Source organism: Tamandua tetradactyla, chromosome 19, assembly GCF_023851605.1.
Source record: "Tamandua tetradactyla isolate mTamTet1 chromosome 19, mTamTet1.pri, whole genome shotgun sequence".
Classification (NCBI taxonomy): domain Eukaryota; kingdom Metazoa; phylum Chordata; class Mammalia; order Pilosa; family Myrmecophagidae; genus Tamandua; species Tamandua tetradactyla.
This window is the reverse complement of record NC_135345.1, coordinates 29,180,111-29,195,012: the sequence shown is the minus strand read 5'-3', so window position 1 is coordinate 29,195,012 and position 14,902 is coordinate 29,180,111. Positions and strand designations below refer to the sequence as shown.

Genomic DNA, 14,902 nt, shown 5'->3' with positions numbered 1-14,902 from the left:
GAAATGATGGATGGAAAAGTGACAGGAGTTTAGTTTTATCTTTGTATCAACTGCATTGCCTGTGGAGCAGCCAAGTGCCAAGTATATATTAGATTTGGAGGTTCAGAAACTGGTGTGGGTAGGAGTTATACATTTCTAGTCTTCTGCTTATATTTAATATTTAAAGCTTCAAAACTGGATGAATCCCATAGATAGAATCAAAATTCCCCTTTCCTACCTACACAGTTAAATGTCTAAATCTATACAATTTTTTTAATTTACATTCCTTTGTCAATTGCTTTTCACTTTGCTGTATGCTTATGGGCATGCACATTTTTAGAACCAGAAGACATTTGAGACATTATCCAGTCCAACTCTTCAGATTTAGAAGGGACAACTGAAGATCAAAAATGAACACATAATAAAATGCTTTATAAAAAGTTGAAGAGATAAGAGACCCAAGAATAATACCTAGTCTCCTCATGTCCAGGTATTATTTTAAAATTACTTTTTAAAAAAAGTATAATATTTGCTCAATTTTTTCTCATTATCTGTTTGCCCTTTTATTTCTAATATTTTAAAATGTTAGGGCATTTTTAATACTGCATTAATAGTGGTAATGGTGGCTTTGATGGTGATGGCAGTGTTAGTGGTGGTGGTGATGATGATGGAGGTGGTAGTAGTGGTGGTGATGATGATGGTGGTAGTAATGGTGGTGGTGATGATGATGGCAGTGTTTTAATGGTGGTGATGATGATGGCAGTGGTAGTGGTGGTGTTAGTGGTGATGGTGATAGCAGTGTTAGTGTTGGTGGTGATGATGATGACGGTGGTAGTGGTGGTGGTGATGATGATGGCGGTGGTAGTGGTGGTGGTCTTGATGATGATGGCGGTGTTAGTGGTGGTGGTGATGATGGCGGTGGTAGTGGTGGTGGTGATGATGATGGCGGTGGTAGTGGTGGTGGTCGTGATGATGATGGCGGTGTTAGTGGTGGTGGTGATGATGGCAATGTTAGTGGTGGTGGTGATGATGATGACGGTGTTAGTGGTGGTGATGATGATGGCAGTGGTAGTGGTGGTGGTGATGATGATGGCGGTGGTAGTGGTGGTGGTCGTGATGATGATGGCGGTGTTAGTGGTGGTCGTGATGATGGCAATGTTAGTGGTGGTGGTGATGATGATGACGGTGTTAGTGGTGGTGATGATGATGGCGGTGGTAGTGGTGGTGGTCGTGATGATGATGGTGGTGTTAGTGGTGGTGATGATGATGGAGGTGGTAGTAGTGGTGGTGATGATGATGGCGGTAGTAATGGTGGTGGTGATGATGATGGCAGTATTGTAGTGGTGGTGGTGATAATGATGGTGGTGTTAGTGGTGGTGTTAGTGGTGATGATGGTGATAGCAGTGTTAGTGTTGGTGGTGATGATGATGGTGGTGGTAGTGGTGGTGGTGATGATGATGGCAGTGTTGTAATGGTGGTGATGATGATGGCAGTGGTAGTGGTGGTGTTAGTGGTGATGGTGATAGCAGTGTTAGTGTTGGTGGTGATGATGATGACGGTGGTAGTGGTGGTGGTGATGATGGCAATGTTAGTGGTGGTGGTGATGATGGCGGTGGTAGTGGTGGTGGTGATGATGATGGCGGTGGTAGTGGTGGTGGTGATGATGGTGATGGTAATGGTGGTGATGATGATGATCACAAAGTCAGTAAAGTTCTTTTGGCAAACTTAGATGTCACAAATCCAACATCTAAGACATGGAATCTAGCTGCAGGTGGCATGTGAATTTAGTTACACATCAATCTGTTGTCTCCTTGGAATGTTCACCAGGAGGGAGACCCTAATGCTTTTTGCTTCTCCTTTTTGTGGTACTTTGGAAACATGAGAGCAGTATCTCTCTGGGCTTGTGTCAGTGACGGCTTTTGTTCAAATGAAAGTGGCTTTATCATCTTTTAGAGACAAACATCATAAAGCTTGATTCCAGCTGCCCAGGTAAGTTGTGAACCAGTGTTGATAGCACTTGTACATCCTGTGGGAAATTGAATTTATATTGCCTTCTGCTGAAGAAACAAAGTCGCTGGGCCAGGTAACCCCAGAGGAGCCAAGGTCAAAGGACAATTCTGCTTCTTAAATCCGTAGGATAACGGCAAATATTTACCGACACTATTCATTGGGTACTTACTATTTGCCAAGAAGTTCGCAAGTCCTTTAGGTAGACTTTGATTTGATCCTATTACCATCATATAAAAGTTACTATAATTATCACAATTTTAAAAATTAGGAAAATTAAACACTGACAGTGAAAAAATTAACTTTTCTGAAGTCGCCTAGATGGTCCAAGATAGATCTAGAACTATTTCATTTGAAACACACTGAATCACTTTGAATAAGACCTCTATGAAGAAAGGGATTTTCTTTTTTTCTTTTTTTTTTTATCTCCTTATTTTTTGGGATGGGTGGATAAATGGAGGGTGTGTCTTCAAAGTGAGGTATTCTACATATGGGAGTTTCCTATTATTAGCATATCCCACCAAACATTCTGTTTGTCTCTGTCTTTAGTTTAATCCTCAGTAAATTCTGAGCTCCAGATACCTTCTAAAAATCCCATTATTTGATCCTTTTATCTCTAGATCACAATACTTATTCCTTGTACTTTACAACTTAAAGGGTTTCTTAGATCCACAATTACTGTTCATCCTGAGCATTTTCTCCTTTCTTTCTGGGGACACTACAGATGTACTGGAAGCACATTCTCTCTCAGAAAAGAGGAAGATTTTATCATTTTAAGTGTAAAAACGAACAAAAATTTGAAATAACCATAGCTTCTGTCTAAATGCTACATCAATTAGGTGTTCATAATAGGAGAGAACTAATAGCTCTGAATAGAAGAAGGAAACATGCACATAGGTAAGTAATTTTCTTGTCTCATTCACCACTCTGCCAGCACACTTGACTTTCAGCTTCTTGGCCTTTTCAATTAAAGTCTTCCCTGAGGAAATAAAACATTCCCAACAGTGGCACAGAGTCCTGCAATGCAGGTGCATTTACTCCAGGGTAAACTTTGGGGCTAGCTGTGAAGTCTTCCTTCTGCTTGAGAGTCAAGAAATATTTAAATCTTTGGTCCACATATGGGAGCAGCTACAAGAGGACAGCAGGCCATGCCTGGTCGCATTGGTGGTTGGTGGGGAAGTGACAGACTAAAAAGATTTAATAGAGAATGGAGGAAAAAATTTAAAGGCTATATAAATAGATTATAAGTTCCATGACATTCTCTTGCACTTCATGCATGAGCTCAGTACAGTGAATCGATTAGCTCATTTAGTTTTCAATTCAGTACTTGAGTTTTGTTATAAAAGTCGAGAGATACAGATGGTGTGCTATTATTCATGTCACATCACAAAAACACTATGAAAACACTACTAAAATAGGATTGTTGATTAATACTCATCATAGTTGTTGAATGAAAAAAATACTCAGTAAAACTGAAATCCCAGATGGGTTTAGATGCTTGCTAATGCATCAAGCAGAGGCAAGGTTAAGATGTGACTATAATTAACTGTGAGAGCATATGACCTAAAGCATAAGGTACAGGCTATTCCCCCCTGTAGAATATGCCAAATGAAAGACATCATCTTTAGTATTATCACTATCATTATTATTATCAGTATACCTTTTAAATGTATCAAAAAAACCCACACAGACAATTTTTTATCCTTGTTAGAACATTCATCTCATTGGGGCTTGCTTTTAAGGGACTTTGCAAATGCACAACACAGGACTTTGCAATCAGTGAACAGTTGATTGACAACAAATATTTTTTAGTAACAATAATGACAATGAGTGCTCATTGTGCAGTGAATGCTATGAAACATACTGTCCACAGATTGCCTCTAGTTTTTAAAATCACATGGCAAAATAAAAATAAGTATCAATGTGCCCGCCTGACAGAAAAAAGAATTGGCCTGTCAAATCTCAGTCTAGAGCTTGCCCTGTGAGTGCCTGCCTGCTCTGTGAATCAGCCCAGGCTTAGTCACACCAAAGTCTTTCCGAATACAGGACTTTAGGCTCATTCACTGCATCTACAAATGCTCTGTCAGGGCTGAAAGTACTATTACATATCTAAAACCACTATAATAATACATTATTAGTGATTAAATATGTATGCATCTAAACCAAAGTGATTGAATTATGTTAATCAGAAGTCTTCTAAAAATGTATGGAATTTGGGGGACAGGAAATAATATTGCCTATTAATAATTTTTGTGACTATCTATAAATATACTCCTTGTTCTAGTCTGCCAATGCTACTGGAATACAACACACCAGAGGTGGATTGGCTTAATAAAAAGGGATTTATTTAGTTAAAATTATATAGTTCTTCAGAGGAAAGGCAGCTAACTTTCTTCTGAGGTTCTCTCTTACACAGAAAAGGGCAGGGCTATCTCTGCTGGCCTTCTCTCCAGGCTTCTGGGTTCCAACAGCTTTCCCTGAGCTGATTTCTTTCCGCATCTCCAAACATCTGGACTGAGCTGCTTGTGCTGTGCTACATTGAACTCTCTCTTTTTTAGCTTCCCATGAATTAAATCAAATGTTACTCATTGTGGAAGGCACTCGCCTTAGAGACTGCAGATGTAATCAACTATAGATGAGTTTCACGGGCTAATGGTTCAAATCCACAGTAACAGAACCTGGCCAAGATGACACCTGAACTTAACTACCATACCCTGCTAGTCCCAGCCTCAGTCTAATCTCCCGTTTCTTATGTCCAACTGCCTATCTGACATTTCTACATGGATGTCTAATGAACATCTCAAAACAACACTGCCAGAGCTGAACTATATTTCCTTCCTATTCAGCTTCAAATATAAACCTCCTCACCTCAGCATCAGCCAACTTCATTTTACTAATTGCTTCAGGCATAAACCTTAGAATCACCACTGAGTAATTTATCTGAAATTTCACAATTCATGCATAGTCTTTATAGCTGTCTTCTTGAACTTTAAAATGTACCCAGAATTCAACTCATTCACCAATGTCTTTTTCCCTGATTTACAATACTGTTGATATTCTAGCACCATCCCTACCTGTCTAAACTCCTCTCCATCAAGCTCCCCTTCCTCATTTCACGTCTGCCACTGGCTTTCTCACCATTGTCTGAGAATACTCAATATCCCATACCTTGAGTCAGCTTTTCAGAACAATCTTTTCCACAAGATTTCCACAATAGGGCTGGTTGCCTCATTTTTTCTAGTATCTGCTCAAATGTCACATCACTGAAAATTCATTTTAGAAGTAGCTTATATGAAATAGAGCACCCCTTCCAGCCCTTACTCTCTAGTCCTTTACCCCCTGTCTGTTTCTGTAACAAAAGACCACAGGCTCCTTGGCTTAACCAACAGGAAGTTTTCATTTTATAGTTTTGGACGTTAGCAGTCTGAAATAAAGGTGTTAGCAGTTCTGGTGATGATTTGTCCTCAATCTGTGGTATAACTCAATTTCTGCCTGTCACATGGTTGTCTCTCTCTCTCTCTCCATCTGCTTCAGTGACCTGTCTTTCTGTCCAAATTCACTCTCTTTATAAGGACACCTGTCATTTTGGATTAGGAACTAATTCAGTTCGGTCTCATCTTGATAACATCCTGTTTACAAATGAGTTTGCATTTATTGTAGCAGGAGTTAGGACTTTTGAACATCTCTTTTGGGAGGCTAAAATTCAATCCATAGCACCTCATTTTATTCTTCCACACAAAACCAATGATAGTCTGACATTTTTAGTTTTATTATTTATTCATCATGTCTTCTTTCACTAGACTGCGACCTCTTCAAATTTTGAAACTACAGTGACTGGCATATAATATAGACTAAGGAATAGCAGTTTATTACTATAAATTTCTTCAAAATAGAGGAAATCATGAGATTTTATTGCAAAGATGTGTCAAATAATCTCTCATGTTTTTTTAGAGAAACCAAATTTTCAAACCAGAATTTTAATTGAACACTGTCCTTCATAACAATTACTAATTTTCATGTTTAACAGGGTCTGTTGCGATGCTGGAAAGCACACATATAGTAAATACCTCTGGGGAGTATATGAGACACCAGAATCCTTATCAGTAATAATATTCTTATTATACGCTTTCATCTGAAAATAAATTTATAGTTAATTTTTCACAAGAGAAAAAAAGAAAAGAATAATAATGAATTCATTCTTTATACTTAGCAGTTATGAAAACATAAGTGGAATTATATTGATTTCTTCTCAAATTTATCTACTGTAAGCAGTCTTTCAAATTTATATCTAGATCAAAAAATCCTAAACTAGAATTTTTTCCTGGAAACTTACATGGAATTCTACTTCTTCAATACAAAATATACTATATCTCCCTTATTTTCTTAATGTCTCCTTCATAGACTCAAAATTTTCTACTTATCATAAGAATCCCTGAATACAGGACAAAACTTTCATTTCAATAATATCACAAATTATTACTTTGATGTCTTGTGCAATTTGAAAAGTTATAAATTTTGACTTGGGGATCATACAAAACTGATACTTTAATTTTTTTAATGAATACATATTTAATTTATATGTTTTGCATTGGTGAGAGTTCCAATTCAAATACAAGCTCAACCTTAGAAAAATGATTGTCCATGGATGGGCTCCAGTTTCAGAAACAAGAGAGATCACTTGAAAAATGTGTCCATGGATCCCCAATGAAAGACATTCTAAATGGAAGAGAAATAATGCTACCAATTCATTTGGTAGGTAAAATGCATTTGCTAATCTGTTAAAATAGCACTCATTCTACTTTAAATGCAATTTATTATTAAAAAACATTTTGCCAAAAAGAATTTTAAGAAGAAATGATCTAGGTGGAATAACCTAGAATCATGAAATATTTAAAGTCTCAAGATCCTATAAATGGTCTTCTTATAACCACTAATTTTATAAGTGAGGAAAATTTGTCCTTGTTCTCAGAATTGTTTAATCACATCATTTAATGTAGGATCTACTTCCTTTTTTTTTTTTTTGACTTCTAAACCAGCGGACTTTCATCAGTATTTCTCACTATAACCGCCTAAGAATTCAGTTTTGAAGTAAGGTTTATATTTACAGTTCTATTTAGGGGTTCTTAAGTCTTGTAATGAAATAACTGCGAAGAAAGACTACAATATGTCTGGAAAAAGTGATGCAGTATTCCTCAAGAGAAAATGGTTACCTTGAGTTTAGTAAGCATTATCAAAGCTAAATTTCATAATCCAGGGCTTAGAAGAAAATAGAACTGGATGAAAATTTATCTATCCCCTTCTCTCATTCAGTTTGTGCACAGCTTTTAAATCATACTTTGGTCTTTGAAAAACTTTCTTCTTAGTTCCTAAACTTTACACTTTTCCTTAGGGTATGCCACTGAAGAAGCCCTTAGAACTGCATACATATGCTAAGCCAAGCAAACTATACAATTGCCAACACGCCCCTGAGGAAATTGTTTCCACACTTGCCTGTGGTCCTTACGTCTCTGAGTATAAATTGTAGGATATCCTTGTTTTTTTCCAAATCTGCTCGTCCTTCTGACTTTATCCTTTTGGACATGTTCATCACTGAGATACTGGTGAGGTCTTAGAGAACCTCCAAGTTGAAGTATTTGAGAGTGGTCCATCTGGAATTATTTCAGCTCAAAGTTCTTTAATCATTTATTTTTACACAGGGCTTTTACCTGAAAGTTGGGAAGAGAAAACAAAACAAAATTACATTGTCTTCCAAAAGACTTAAGATTATCCAGCTTTTTAGAATGACTTTAAAAGTTCTCCCTAACTTTGTGCCATTTATATTTTCATTCTTTTCTACCACTAATGTACCCTTATGTTCTGATTACATTGTTCTACACATAATCTCAGGACAAGCTGATGCTTTACCTATGCTTAATAATTAATGTACAAAGAAGCTTCTGTTAATATAAAAACTTAAGTACTCTTTATTGTGGCTCTCCTCAGAATTCATAATACCCTGCACACATACCATATTACATTTAAATTTCTAATTTTTATCAGTTTTTATTGGAGAGACTGTGTTTTGTTTATTTGTTTATTCCAATTCCTACCTTGGATCCTGGTATAATGTAGCACTCAGTAATGTTGGCTAAACAACTAGAAGAATAAGGAATAATGAACTAATTTCTTGCTTTACAGTTATAAATATCTTTTCTTTTTTTATTATTGCAGAATGTAACATATATACAAAAGTAAATATCTTTTCTACATGTAGCCATTACTTCAATTGATGGAGATGACCCTACCTTGGGAAAGGTTGCCGTGAGAAAAACGTCCATTACAACGTAGTGTTCTCAAAGTAATTTTAGTAACATCAATGATACTTTAGAATATATACAAGGCTAAATTGTTACCTTTAACATTCATGCATTTCATTTCAGTGATTCTTCCACATGTGACAGTGTTATCTTTAAATCTATCTTCCCTCTACATAAAACAACTTTTGGGAATGATATTTTTTTCCTCTACAACTAAAAAATACATTTCTCTCTAATGCAAATATATACAAATTATTTTGGCATAATTGTAAGTTTACAAGTACCTTCACCACTTCTGACTTTGCCTTTCTCACCCTAACATGCAGAGAAGAAAACCTTTCATCATTTTGGAAATAGAAATGATTCTGTAAATATTCCTTGCGTGTATTTCACAGGTCAGCAGTCTCACTCCAATATAGATCTACATCTTAGATTAGATCATAATTTGTTTTCTGCTTTCCTTTCCCCTTGATGTGCTATTTCAAATAAATTTACAGGTAGTCAATAAAATTCTTGTGGGTGGGATTCTGTAATGAAAACAACCTGCTTAATTATAAACTCATTAAAATAAGAACATGACATTCCGAGGCACTAATTTATTCTTAGAAATCAAATTCCACTGAAAGCTAAGTGTGAATCTGACTGTCCTGAAAACAATTTGGTTAACTAAAAGCACGTACAAACAAAGTTATAATTGATCTGATTGGACCTAATTATCCTCTGGTTTTGTCCTCAACGTGGAAAGGTATAGTAGGACACAGATAAGTAATCTTGCGAATGATAGCTAGAACTTAGTGCAGAAGTTGATATCAAGGGAAAATATCTAATATAATTCCCAGAACAAACTTCTATTTTTCATATTCTATCTTATTGGCTCACAATTACAATTCCAGTAGGGATAGTACTAGGCAGTACCTCATAAATGAAGGTGTTCAAATGTCCTAATTCTCACATCTGAGTAGTTGGTTTCATGATTTTACCATATATACATGCAACACATTTGAATTTGCTTGTATTCGTTTTTCCCCTCCCTTGTGTCTCATTCTTAAGTTAACATTTTGTTTTTTGGAGGAGAGGATTATGCCACAGTGAAGCCAAGGTCAAAAAGCAAGACAGAATTTAAAAATTACTGTACTGCTCTTGTTGTTTCAGGAAGAGATCACCCAGTGTCCCAAAATGTTTGGGCACATGGAACATCTTTTCTCAAAGCATACTACTTATCATGCCTGTGATTGCCCTGATTCAATTAGAGCAAGAGTCTCTTGAGAAGGCTCGCTCTACCACAAGCCTTGCTCATATTGTAACTGTCATTCTTCACTACTGTAACTTTTTGTCATAGTGTTCCATTAGCAGAAAGTGTATTCTAAACCACGGGCAAACCTATAGTATTTTAAAACTAGTCTGCACAGGTCAAGCAACATTTTGAAAATGCAAAAAACAAAATGAAACAAACCAACAAAAGGCAGATCTGTAAATTCTGTGTTTCTCCCCCCTAATCCATTTTTCTTAACCAACCCTTTCCATATTTTAGGCACTGAGTGCTTTATAAAGAACTACAATATATTTTTACATCTATCACAAGATCATTCTCTGGATTTCAGCACTTGGTGGAAAATGAAAATGTGGAAAATAACTGACTTGGTAATGATCTTTGAAATTGATTAATTTGAGAAATAATGAATATTGCTAACTTTCAGGCTATTCCATTACATTAAAAGGTTAATGTTTTAAAAGCAGCAGTGAATTAAACAGTTTGAATGAAACATACATTTCACAACAAGAATGGGTTATGACCTTCCTATAAAACTCCTGTAAGCTTTTACTCTCCTGTGTAACGGCTCTTCCACTCTCATTCTGTTTAACCTTAAGTATATCTTATCCCCAGGAAACAATGAAAAGAAGGAGGCACAAGGAAGTAGAAAGTTTTTTTGTTTTTTTGTTTTTTTGTTTTTGTCACTGATATAATTAGATTGAATATATTTATGTTCTGGTAGATCAGGGTCAAAAACTTGAATTGAATTTGGAATTGCATTGTAGTTCTCCCTAACTTAAAAAAAAAGAAATTGTAAGGGATTATCTCTATGGATTTATTTAGTTAAAAGTTGAGCCCACTTAGCCTGAAAAATCTTCACTTGAAATATATCTCTCTCCAGGGTCAATATACTAAATAGAGACTCATCTTTGTCCCCACTTACCAATAAATTGTGAGTCAAGGGGGAATATGTTTAAGAAAGCAGATTTCTCTATGCCTTCTTTATATTATAAGAAAAGAGACCAAATAGCTTAGTGGAAGTAACTGGTTTATTTTATCACCTGAAAATAGTTCCTCATATAAGTTATAATCTACAATTTATTTGTAGTTATTAGAAAATATATTTTGAAGTATATGTTTGTCTATTCATATATGTGTATCAAACATAAATGCATATTAGGCAATATTTTTAAAAATCCTTTGTAAAATACTATTTGCTAGAGAAAGGATAAGACAATTATGACAAACTGAAAGGGACTCTTAACCAAAAGATTGATATATTTAGTTGTATGCATAGACAAAGCAAAAATAAATATGAAAATTAGTGATCTGGGTAATACAATTTGTGTAACTCTGATATACGCATCCCATTGTATATAACAATTTGTGATATGCTTCCTTCCTTTGCCATTAGCTACCACAAAGTCTACCAAAAACTTCCAAAGTATTAGCAACATTAACTTAAGAAAGCTTTCCTTATATCTGTATAGCTACCATATAATTGCTATGTTCAGAAAACCATAACTTTCAAAATGCAGTGGCCTAAAGGGACATCTGAATGATATATTACCTTCTTGTACACAGGAACATCACATTATGGAAGAAGAACGGTGTTCCTCTGTAATGAGGTAGAACAGAGGGGCATCCTGAAAGAGGCCTTGGAAGAAAGAATTTGTAACTTCATGAGGAGTTGATAATATTTTTCACTTAAGAGATAATAAACAACTACAAGAATATGTTTTCATTTAAACATTGAAATGTAGTTTTGATTTTTATATAGAATGACCAGTTCAGAAAGTGTATTACTTAGTACCCTCCATTCTAGGGTGAATTTCCTCAGTATGTTTTGGCTCTGACATTTGATTCATTGCCAATGATTTTCAATACATTTTGTATGTAAATTTTTGCTAAATACTCCATCATATTTACTTCACCTGTAGGTTCTTTCAACTAGTTAGTCAAGTCACAAAACAAGAAAATAAATTTTAGTTATATAAATCATATTTATCTAAAGAGTGCCCAATTCTATTTTGGAAGCATGTGTCATCCTGATTTGTTTTTCTTTCTTATGTATGTCTTATGCTATATAGCTCATCTTCAGCCTTTCCTCCAAATAAGCGAAGTTTAATTTTTCTTCGTTCTATATTGAGAACTCATGTAGTTTCCTGCAGATATTGTTCTCGAAAATCATGCCTCATAACTATAGCTTTCAACTCAGTGAAAATTCCCCTGATTAAACAACTTGCAATTTTTTAAATAAATTGAAACATTAATAGCTTTCTTATCACCAAATCACCAGTGACAAATTTTTAAGACATGCTATGTGATTCCACTTCCTCTCTATTTTAAATCCTAGGTTTCTGTGGTACACAGTTTATGTGCATCTTCTAAAATACTAATGATACTTGATAAAAGCACAAATGTGTAACTATGAAAACATTCTTACATAAGGTTAATAATATGGCTACCAGTTACAATGGTAGAATCAGATAGCTTGGGCCCTTGCTGTTTATCCACTGATATATCTTAGACCAGTGCTATATATTCAAGGGACAATCCATACAGATTTTATAAGGTTTCTTATTACCTGAAAAGAAGTTCCACAATAATTATGTGAATACGAATGTAAGAAATCTGAACAATTCACACTTCGTACTTTAAGCTAAATGTCAGATGCATGTTTTGTGCCTGTCTCTTCCTTTTTGAAGTTATTGCAATGAAGAAGAAAATATAAAATACCATACAGTGAAGACAGAGCCTTTATATTTGCTCTAAACATTTCTTTCCAATTGAATGGTATCCTATGAATCTAAGATCCAATTATCATCACTTGGGAAAAGATTCTGACTATCAGTTTAATAGTATTCTTTTTTTAGCAGTCAGCAATGATACATGGAGGGAAAATAACCATGTCTTTATTTAGTGTTAAATTATGTACTTCATGTAATAAGCGAATGTTGGAATTGAAGAAAGGATGTTCTGCACAATTTTTCTCAAATGACACAGATTGGCTGTCTAGTAATTGGCCCTAAAGTCCTGATTTCTGGGCAATTACTTAAATTTCAGACTACATTTTATATATCAAATTTAGTCACTCTTTCTTGAGCTTTTGCCCATTTAAGAGAGTGCTTCCTATTTATATAATGCTTGCCTTTAAGAAATTTAATGTAATTTTAAGAATTACCTCATTAATACCAATAATATGACTACAAATTAGATCATGCCTTTTACTGTGCTGGAAACTGAGGCAGAAATCATTTTAGTGGCTTTTATAAAGTGCTACCATCTCCCAACTATGACAATTTTCCATGTAGAATGAAGTGTCACCGCATATGCATTCAGTACCAGTAGGTCACCATATTCAAAAGTTTCCATAGAGATTGCCCCAAACTTTTATACTTTTCACTTCATTAGCTGAGAAAGATGCCTCAGGTTTTGCTGCTGCAAGTACTCTGGGAAAAAATATCTTCTCCGCAGTCTCTAAGACAAACATGTGGAGAAAATAGAGAGTGTTCAAGATTCTTACTGGCAGAAGCAGGCCAAATTAACTTTCCTCATTATTAGTCCCTTATATCAGGTTGTGGCACAAGTGCGATTGGTCCCAAACCCAGGTTCAGTAGCTTAATGTCCCAAGAAAGAAAATGCCATAGCAGCAACAATCTGAATTGGATTATTCAGAATCCTATTCTGGCAGAAAATATCCTTGAAATCCTAATAATTGGGTTCCAATTTTCAACATATCTAATGTATTTAATAAAACAAAGCTTTCAAGCTTTCTATGGGAAACAGCATAGATGTAAACTGCAGTCCTTTATAACAATGTGAATTTCTGCATTCACTATTTTCCTGTATACAGAACAAAGATAAGCACAGAGCTTCATATCCAACTTGTCTGAATAATCATTTTGAAAGGAGGAAATCAGACTTCTACAATGAAATTTCTCTCAACATAGACACCTTCTTTTTAAAGAAGGAAAGATATATAGCATGAGATGATATATCAAAGGAAATGTTTGTTTCAGAGTATATGTAAGAATCATGTTGAGTTTTAGGTAATCGAAGAATAATGATTAAAATTATTGTTAAATGGCATTTAAAAAGGAGATACAGGAACATAGGATATAAATTCCAATTTTTAATCCTTAATAAAGCATAGTTTGCCTACTTGCTTTAAGAGCTAAAGTATGATTTTTAGGAAAGATTTCTGAAGATCTTTTAGTTTATCTTTTTTCAACATTTTCATTAGTGGCCTAAAAATAAATCATTAATGTAGCAGTAGAATGCCATTCTTAATGATATTTTTTAGAAAATAAGTAGTGCTAATATATTGTAAATATTGAATGCTTCTAAAATTATCAAATAATTATCGATATTATTATTAAATGCAGTATATTTATTTAATAATACCAGAATTAGTCTAATTTAATAGAATATTTTGAATGCAACAAAAATGTGCTCATACCACTTTACTGTGATGGCTTGGAGGTATGTAACTGAGAAAAATATGTCCTTTAATCTTAATTCATTCCTTTGGGTATGAGTCTTCAGTAAATATGACCTTTTGATGAAGTTAACTTGTGGCCTAACTCAATCAGGATGGGTCTTAAAACTATTATTAGAGTCCTTATAGATAAGACCACAGATAAACAAGGCACAGGAAACAGCCAGAAGCTGGAAGTTAACAGAACCAGAGGAGAAAGGAGATGTCACCATATGCACAACCATGTGATGGAAAAGCCAAGATTGCTGGCTGGTTAGAAGATACCAACCCTGGGAGAAGACAGCCTTCTAGTCTCTGAAACCCAGCACCAATAAACTTTTGTTGTTAAGCCAACTCACTGTAAGGAATTTTTTTTAGCAGTTAGGACATGTGAACATTTATCAGAGAAAGATCTAGAGAAAACCACCAACTATTTATTCAATGGCATACAAAGTCAGTACAGAGGCATGCATGGTTAGAGATGTAACTACCAGGTGAAATTGGCTCACTGCAATGAAATATGAAAGTCTTTGAGAGACGGAAAATAATACAAGCAGAAATGATAGATGGAGAACTTTCTGCTTGAATCAATGAATGAAGGTATTATCCAAATCACCCACTGTGGAAGCACATGCTAGCCATTGTTCACTCTGTAAAAGCTAGAAGGGAAAATCGATATATAGTTACAGAATATAGTACTAATAGTTAGGCTTTTTAATGACTTTTTTTTCAAATATGCTTTTACATGGTAGATTTTACATATGTCTGTGCCAGTGTGGTTGAGATATAATGCTGTACTTTTTCAGGCATGGATTGGATGTCATAAAATATGAAGGTGTCCTAGATTATCAGTACTGCTGACATATTGGAAGTACTTGGTAAATTTCA

General features: G+C 35.0%; 2 long non-coding RNA genes across 8 annotated transcripts in view; one reads left to right on the top strand and one right to left on the bottom strand.

Annotated features, from left to right (window-relative positions):
• The window catches only part of LOC143663541 (uncharacterized), an 80,316-nt gene that overhangs the window by 48,961 nt on the left and 16,453 nt on the right, over positions 1-14,902 (top strand). For 2 of the 6 annotated variants that reach the window (XR_013166014.1, XR_013166016.1), the window contains one exon: positions 11,119-11,285. The exons of 3 other annotated variants lie outside the window; for them this stretch is intronic. This is a non-coding gene — a long non-coding RNA (uncharacterized LOC143663541). Of the gene's footprint in view, positions 1-319; positions 470-11,118; positions 11,306-14,902 lie in introns of those variants that run through there. One more of the 6 variants, XR_013166017.1, reaches the window with a different exon arrangement.
• LOC143663542 (uncharacterized) overlaps positions 7,243-14,902 on the bottom strand; it is a 58,741-nt gene continuing 51,081 nt past the window's right edge. For both annotated transcript variants that reach the window (XR_013166020.1, XR_013166021.1), the window contains exons 3-4: positions 11,105-11,191; positions 7,243-7,691 (exon numbers count right to left, since the gene is read on the bottom strand). This is a non-coding gene — a long non-coding RNA (uncharacterized LOC143663542). The remainder of the gene's footprint in view (positions 7,692-11,104; positions 11,192-14,902) is intronic.